This window comes from Anomaloglossus baeobatrachus, unplaced genomic scaffold (assembly GCF_048569485.1).
Source record: "Anomaloglossus baeobatrachus isolate aAnoBae1 unplaced genomic scaffold, aAnoBae1.hap1 Scaffold_2992, whole genome shotgun sequence".
NCBI lineage: Eukaryota > Metazoa > Chordata > Amphibia > Anura > Aromobatidae > Anomaloglossus > Anomaloglossus baeobatrachus.
In genome coordinates this window covers 114,341-120,340 of record NW_027442425.1, presented here as the reverse complement: position 1 = coordinate 120,340, position 6,000 = coordinate 114,341, and the positions used below count along the sequence as shown (strand labels likewise).

Below are 6,000 nucleotides of genomic sequence, written 5' to 3'. Positions count from 1 at the left end.
AGTGTGTTAGATAAAAATTCATTTCAATTCGCTAATCGGGCTAATATGAATCAGGTGAATCGAGTTCTGCTTTTGGAAACTGGGTTAAGAAGGGGTGCACCGTTCCTGGAGGTACTGCAATACCAGGTCAATGCGTGGAGTGGACAGAGCAAGCTCTTTTTCCATCTCCCTGTTCTAAAAATCCATTTAATATATGGTCCCCAGATAGGGGACGTATCAGATATTAAACTGATAAGAACAGATACTACACTTGATCTTAGCCAAAAGGCCGAGAAGCAATAACCAGAATTGGTTTGGGCCTCGAGTGGCACCCTGGCCTATGCCGGACACATCTTAGGGAGAGAGAGCGAGAGGGAGACAAACCCACGCCTACACAAGACATTTTGTCACCCAAGCCAACCCTTGAAAAGGCTGCTTTGCAGAGCAAAAACAAGAAGAATGGTGCGTTTTGCAGCCGCCGCCCACTGCAATGAATCTGAATAACTCCTCCTTTAGGGCGCAAGCAACTCCCCTCCCCCTTGCAGTCTTTCCAATTCACGATACAAAAAGACGGACAGGACAGGTTGCCTGACTTTCCGTCACTGCCACCCTTTGCCATCCTTACCCGTAGAAAGCCCTTTCATCATCCCCAAACCCTAATCTTTTCCCTTTCCTTCCCAGCCCCCAAACCCTGCCCTCTGTACCTTTCTCACCACCCGCTTCCCTTCTCCTGTCATCCCCCTACCACCCGGGAAAAAAAGAGATTGCCCCCTCCTTCCACTAGCCCACCCTCCCACCCAAAGAACAACTTCTTCTGCGCAGCTTGTTTTCTAGGCAGCAGCGCTATTGTGATGTCATCGGGGGGCATTGTGACAAGCCGCCAGTGTTCCGTCTCTTCATGTTGTGCACTGTTCAAACCGAAAATACATCAACAGGCAGGCTACAGAAAAGCTTACTAACAAAGGTTAGAGAGGGGCTTTCTCAGAGGGCTTTTTACAGTTTGTCTATTCCCAATTAGCCGGTTTAGTATACTTAATGAAAGTACTAATTCTTTCATAGGCCGCCCATTCTTAGTATTTGACGTTCAGGTAACAACAGGTAACTTTATTTGGAGTGGAAGCAGAGAGATAACACCAGATGCCAATTGTAGATCCTCTCACACCTGTGGTCACTGCAGCATCTGACTCCACTTTGTCCAAAAGGGATCTATTCCATTCAATTACACATGATCTAGATTAGACTGACAACAAGATACTGCACGGGACATAGCAGAGTTGGTGAAGTTGAGTGGTGATGAGTTTGCTATTTGGATGAATAAAGCAAGTAAAAAGTGTGTTAGATAAAAATTCATTTCAATTCGCTAATCGGGCTAATATGAATCAGGTGAATCGAGTTCTGCTTTTGGAAACTGGGTTAAGAAGGGGTGCACCGTTCCTGGAGGTACTGCAATACCAGGTCAATGCGTGGAGTGGACAGAGCAAGCTCTTTTTCCATCTCCCTGTTCTAAAAATCCATTTAATATATGGTCCCCAGATAGGGGACGTATCAGATATTAAACTGATAAGAACAGATACTACACTTGATCTTAGCCAAAAGGCCGAGAAGCGATAACCAGAATTGGTTTGGGCCTCGAGTGGCACCCTGGCCTATGCCGGACACATCTTAGGGAGAGAGAGCGAGAGGGAGACAAACCCACGCCTACACAAGACATTTTGTCACCCAAGCCAACCCTTGAAAAGGCTGCTTTGCAGAGCAAAAACAAGAAGAATGGTGCGTTTTGCAGCCGCCGCCCACTGCAATGAATCTGAATAACTCCTCCTTTAGGGCGCAAGCAACTCCCCTCCCCCTTGCAGTCTTTCCAATTCACGATACAAAAAGACGGACAGGACAGGTTGCCTGACTTTCCGTCACTGCCACCCTTTGCCATCCTTACCCGTAGAAAGCCCTTTCATCATCCCCAAACCCTAATCTTTTCCCTTTCCTTCCCAGCCCCCAAACCCTGCCCTCTGTACCTTTCTCACCACCCGCTTCCCTTCTCCTGTCATCCCCCTACCACCCGGGAAAAAAAGAGATTGCCCCCTCCTTCCACTAGCCCACCCTCCCACCCAAAGAACAACTTCTTCTGCGCAGCTTGTTTTCTAGGCAGCAGCGCTATTGTGATGTCATCGGGGGGCATTGTGACAAGCCGCCAGTGTTCCGTCTCTTCATGTTGTGCACTGTTCAAACCGAAAATACATCAACAGGCAGGCTACAGAAAAGCTTACTAACAAAGGTTAGAGAGGGGCTTTCTCAGAGGGCTTTTTACAGTTTGTCTATTCCCAATTAGCCGGTTTAGTATACTTAATGAAAGTACTAATTCTTTCATAGGCCGCCCATTCTTAGTATTTGACGTTCAGGTAACAACAGGTAACTTTATTTGGAGTGGAAGCAGAGAGATAACACCAGATGCCAATTGTAGATCCTCTCACACCTGTGGTCACTGCAGCATCTGACTCCACTTTGTCCAAAAGGGATCTATTCCATTCAATTACACATGATCTAGATTAGACTGACAACAAGATACTGCACGGGACATAGCAGAGTTGGTGAAGTTGAGTGGTGATGAGTTTGCTATTTGGATGAATAAAGCAAGTAAAAAGTGTGTTAGATAAAAATTCATTTCAATTCGCTAATCGGGCTAATATGAATCAGGTGAATCGAGTTCTGCTTTTGGAAACTGGGTTAAGAAGGGGTGCACCGTTCCTGGAGGTACTGCAATACCAGGTCAATGCGTGGAGTGGACAGAGCAAGCTCTTTTTCCATCTCCCTGTTCTAAAAATCCATTTAATATATGGTCCCCAGATAGGGGACGTATCAGATATTAAACTGATAAGAACAGATACTACACTTGATCTTAGCCAAAAGGCCGAGAAGCGATAACCAGAATTGGTTTGGGCCTCGAGTGGCACCCTGGCCTATGCCGGACACATCTTAGGGAGAGAGAGCGAGAGGGAGACAAACCCACGCCTACACAAGACATTTTGTCACCCAAGCCAACCCTTGAAAAGGCTGCTTTGCAGAGCAAAAACAAGAAGAATGGTGCGTTTTGCAGCCGCCGCCCACTGCAATGAATCTGAATAACTCCTCCTTTAGGGCGCAAGCAACTCCCCTCCCCCTTGCAGTCTTTCCAATTCACGATACAAAAAGACGGACAGGACAGGTTGCCTGACTTTCCGTCACTGCCACCCTTTGCCATCCTTACCCGTAGAAAGCCCTTTCATCATCCCCAAACCCTAATCTTTTCCCTTTCCTTCCCAGCCCCCAAACCCTGCCCTCTGTACCTTTCTCACCACCCGCTTCCCTTCTCCTGTCATCCCCCTACCACCCGGGAAAAAAAGAGATTGCCCCCTCCTTCCACTAGCCCACCCTCCCACCCAAAGAACAACTTCTTCTGCGCAGCTTGTTTTCTAGGCAGCAGCGCTATTGTGATGTCATCGGGGGGCATTGTGACAAGCCGCCAGTGTTCCGTCTCTTCATGTTGTGCACTGTTCAAACCGAAAATACATCAACAGGCAGGCTACAGAAAAGCTTACTAACAAAGGTTAGAGAGGGGCTTTCTCAGAGGGCTTTTTACAGTTTGTCTATTCCCAATTAGCCGGTTTAGTATACTTAATGAAAGTACTAATTCTTTCATAGGCCGCCCATTCTTAGTATTTGACGTTCAGGTAACAACAGGTAACTTTATTTGGAGTGGAAGCAGAGAGATAACACCAGATGCCAATTGTAGATCCTCTCACACCTGTGGTCACTGCAGCATCTGACTCCACTTTGTCCAAAAGGGATCTATTCCATTCAATTACACATGATCTAGATTAGACTGACAACAAGATACTGCACGGGACATAGCAGAGTTGGTGAAGTTGAGTGGTGATGAGTTTGCTATTTGGATGAATAAAGCAAGTAAAAAGTGTGTTAGATAAAAATTCATTTCAATTCGCTAATCGGGCTAATATGAATCAGGTGAATCGAGTTCTGCTTTTGGAAACTGGGTTAAGAAGGGGTGCACCGTTCCTGGAGGTACTGCAATACCAGGTCAATGCGTGGAGTGGACAGAGCAAGCTCTTTTTCCATCTCCCTGTTCTAAAAATCCATTTAATATATGGTCCCCAGATAGGGGACGTATCAGATATTAAACTGATAAGAACAGATACACTTGATCTTAGCCAAAAGGCCGAGAAGCGATAACCAGAATTGGTTTGGGCCTCGAGTGGCACCCTGGCCTATGCCGGACACATCTTAGGGAGAGAGAGCGAGAGGGAGACAAACCCACGCCTACACAAGACATTTTGTCACCCAAGCCAACCCTTGAAAAGGCTGCTTTGCAGAGCAAAAACAAGAAGAATGGTGCGTTTTGCAGCCGCCGCCCACTGCAATGAATCTGAATAACTCCTCCTTTAGGGCGCAAGCAACTCCCCTCCCCCTTGCAGTCTTTCCAATTCACGATACAAAAAGACGGACAGGACAGGTTGCCTGACTTTCCGTCACTGCCACCCTTTGCCATCCTTACCCGTAGAAAGCCCTTTCATCATCCCCAAACCCTAATCTTTTCCCTTTCCTTCCCAGCCCCCAAACCCTGCCCTCTGTACCTTTCTCACCACCCGCTTCCCTTCTCCTGTCATCCCCCTACCACCCGGGAAAAAAAGAGATTGCCCCCTCCTTCCACTAGCCCACCCTCCCACCCAAAGAACAACTTCTTCTGCGCAGCTTGTTTTCTAGGCAGCAGCGCTATTGTGATGTCATCGGGGGGCATTGTGACAAGCCGCCAGTGTTCCGTCTCTTCATGTTGTGCACTGTTCAAACCGAAAATACATCAACAGGCAGGCTACAGAAAAGCTTACTAACAAAGGTTAGAGAGGGGCTTTCTCAGAGGGCTTTTTACAGTTTGTCTATTCCCAATTAGCCGGTTTAGTATACTTAATGAAAGTACTAATTCTTTCATAGGCCGCCCATTCTTAGTATTTGACGTTCAGGTAACAACAGGTAACTTTATTTGGAGTGGAAGCAGAGAGATAACACCAGATGCCAATTGTAGATCCTCTCACACCTGTGGTCACTGCAGCATCTGACTCCACTTTGTCCAAAAGGGATCTATTCCATTCAATTACACATGATCTAGATTAGACTGACAACAAGATACTGCACGGGACATAGCAGAGTTGGTGAAGTTGAGTGGTGATGAGTTTGCTATTTGGATGAATAAAGCAAGTAAAAAGTGTGTTAGATAAAAATTCATTTCAATTCGCTAATCGGGCTAATATGAATCAGGTGAATCGAGTTCTGCTTTTGGAAACTGGGTTAAGAAGGGGTGCACCGTTCCTGGAGGTACTGCAATACCAGGTCAATGCGTGGAGTGGACAGAGCAAGCTCTTTTTCCATCTCCCTGTTCTAAAAATCCATTTAATATATGGTCCCCAGATAGGGGACGTATCAGATATTAAACTGATAAGAACAGATACTACACTTGATCTTAGCCAAAAGGCCGAGAAGCGATAACCAGAATTGGTTTGGGCCTCGAGTGGCACCCTGGCCTATGCCGGACACATCTTAGGGAGAGAGAGCGAGAGGGAGACAAACCCACGCCTACACAAGACATTTTGTCACCCAAGCCAACCCTTGAAAAGGCTGCTTTGCAGAGCAAAAACAAGAAGAATGGTGCGTTTTGCAGCCGCCGCCCACTGCAATGAATCTGAATAACTCCTCCTTTAGGGCGCAAGCAACTCCCCTCCCCCTTGCAGTCTTTCCAATTCACGATACAAAAAGACGGACAGGACAGGTTGCCTGACTTTCCGTCACTGCCACCCTTTGCCATCCTTACCCGTAGAAAGCCCTTTCATCATCCCCAAACCCTAATCTTTTCCCTTTCCTTCCCAGCCCCCAAACCCTGCCCTCTGTACCTTTCTCACCACCCGCTTCCCTTCTCCTGTCATCCCCCTACCACCCGGGAAAAAAAGAGATTGCCCCCTCCTTCCACTAGCCCACCCT

General features: G+C 47.0%; 5 non-coding genes across 5 annotated transcripts; all 5 read right to left on the bottom strand.

Moving 5' to 3' along the window:
- Positions 1-89: 89 nt before the first annotated feature.
- LOC142268128 (U2 spliceosomal RNA) lies at positions 90-280 on the bottom strand. The gene has a single exon (XR_012733902.1). It is a non-coding gene; the product is annotated as a U2 spliceosomal RNA (small nuclear RNA).
- A 1,117-nt stretch (positions 281-1,397) lies between these two features.
- LOC142268126 (U2 spliceosomal RNA) lies at positions 1,398-1,588 on the bottom strand. The gene has a single exon (XR_012733900.1). It is a non-coding gene; the product is annotated as a U2 spliceosomal RNA (small nuclear RNA).
- Positions 1,589-2,705: 1,117 nt separating this feature from the next.
- LOC142268125 (U2 spliceosomal RNA) lies at positions 2,706-2,896 on the bottom strand. The gene has a single exon (XR_012733899.1). It is a non-coding gene; the product is annotated as a U2 spliceosomal RNA (small nuclear RNA).
- A 1,117-nt stretch (positions 2,897-4,013) lies between these two features.
- LOC142268139 (U2 spliceosomal RNA) lies at positions 4,014-4,201 on the bottom strand. The gene has a single exon (XR_012733912.1). It is a non-coding gene; the product is annotated as a U2 spliceosomal RNA (small nuclear RNA).
- Positions 4,202-5,318: 1,117 nt separating this feature from the next.
- LOC142268123 (U2 spliceosomal RNA) lies at positions 5,319-5,509 on the bottom strand. The gene has a single exon (XR_012733898.1). It is a non-coding gene; the product is annotated as a U2 spliceosomal RNA (small nuclear RNA).
- Positions 5,510-6,000: the final 491 nt, after the last annotated feature.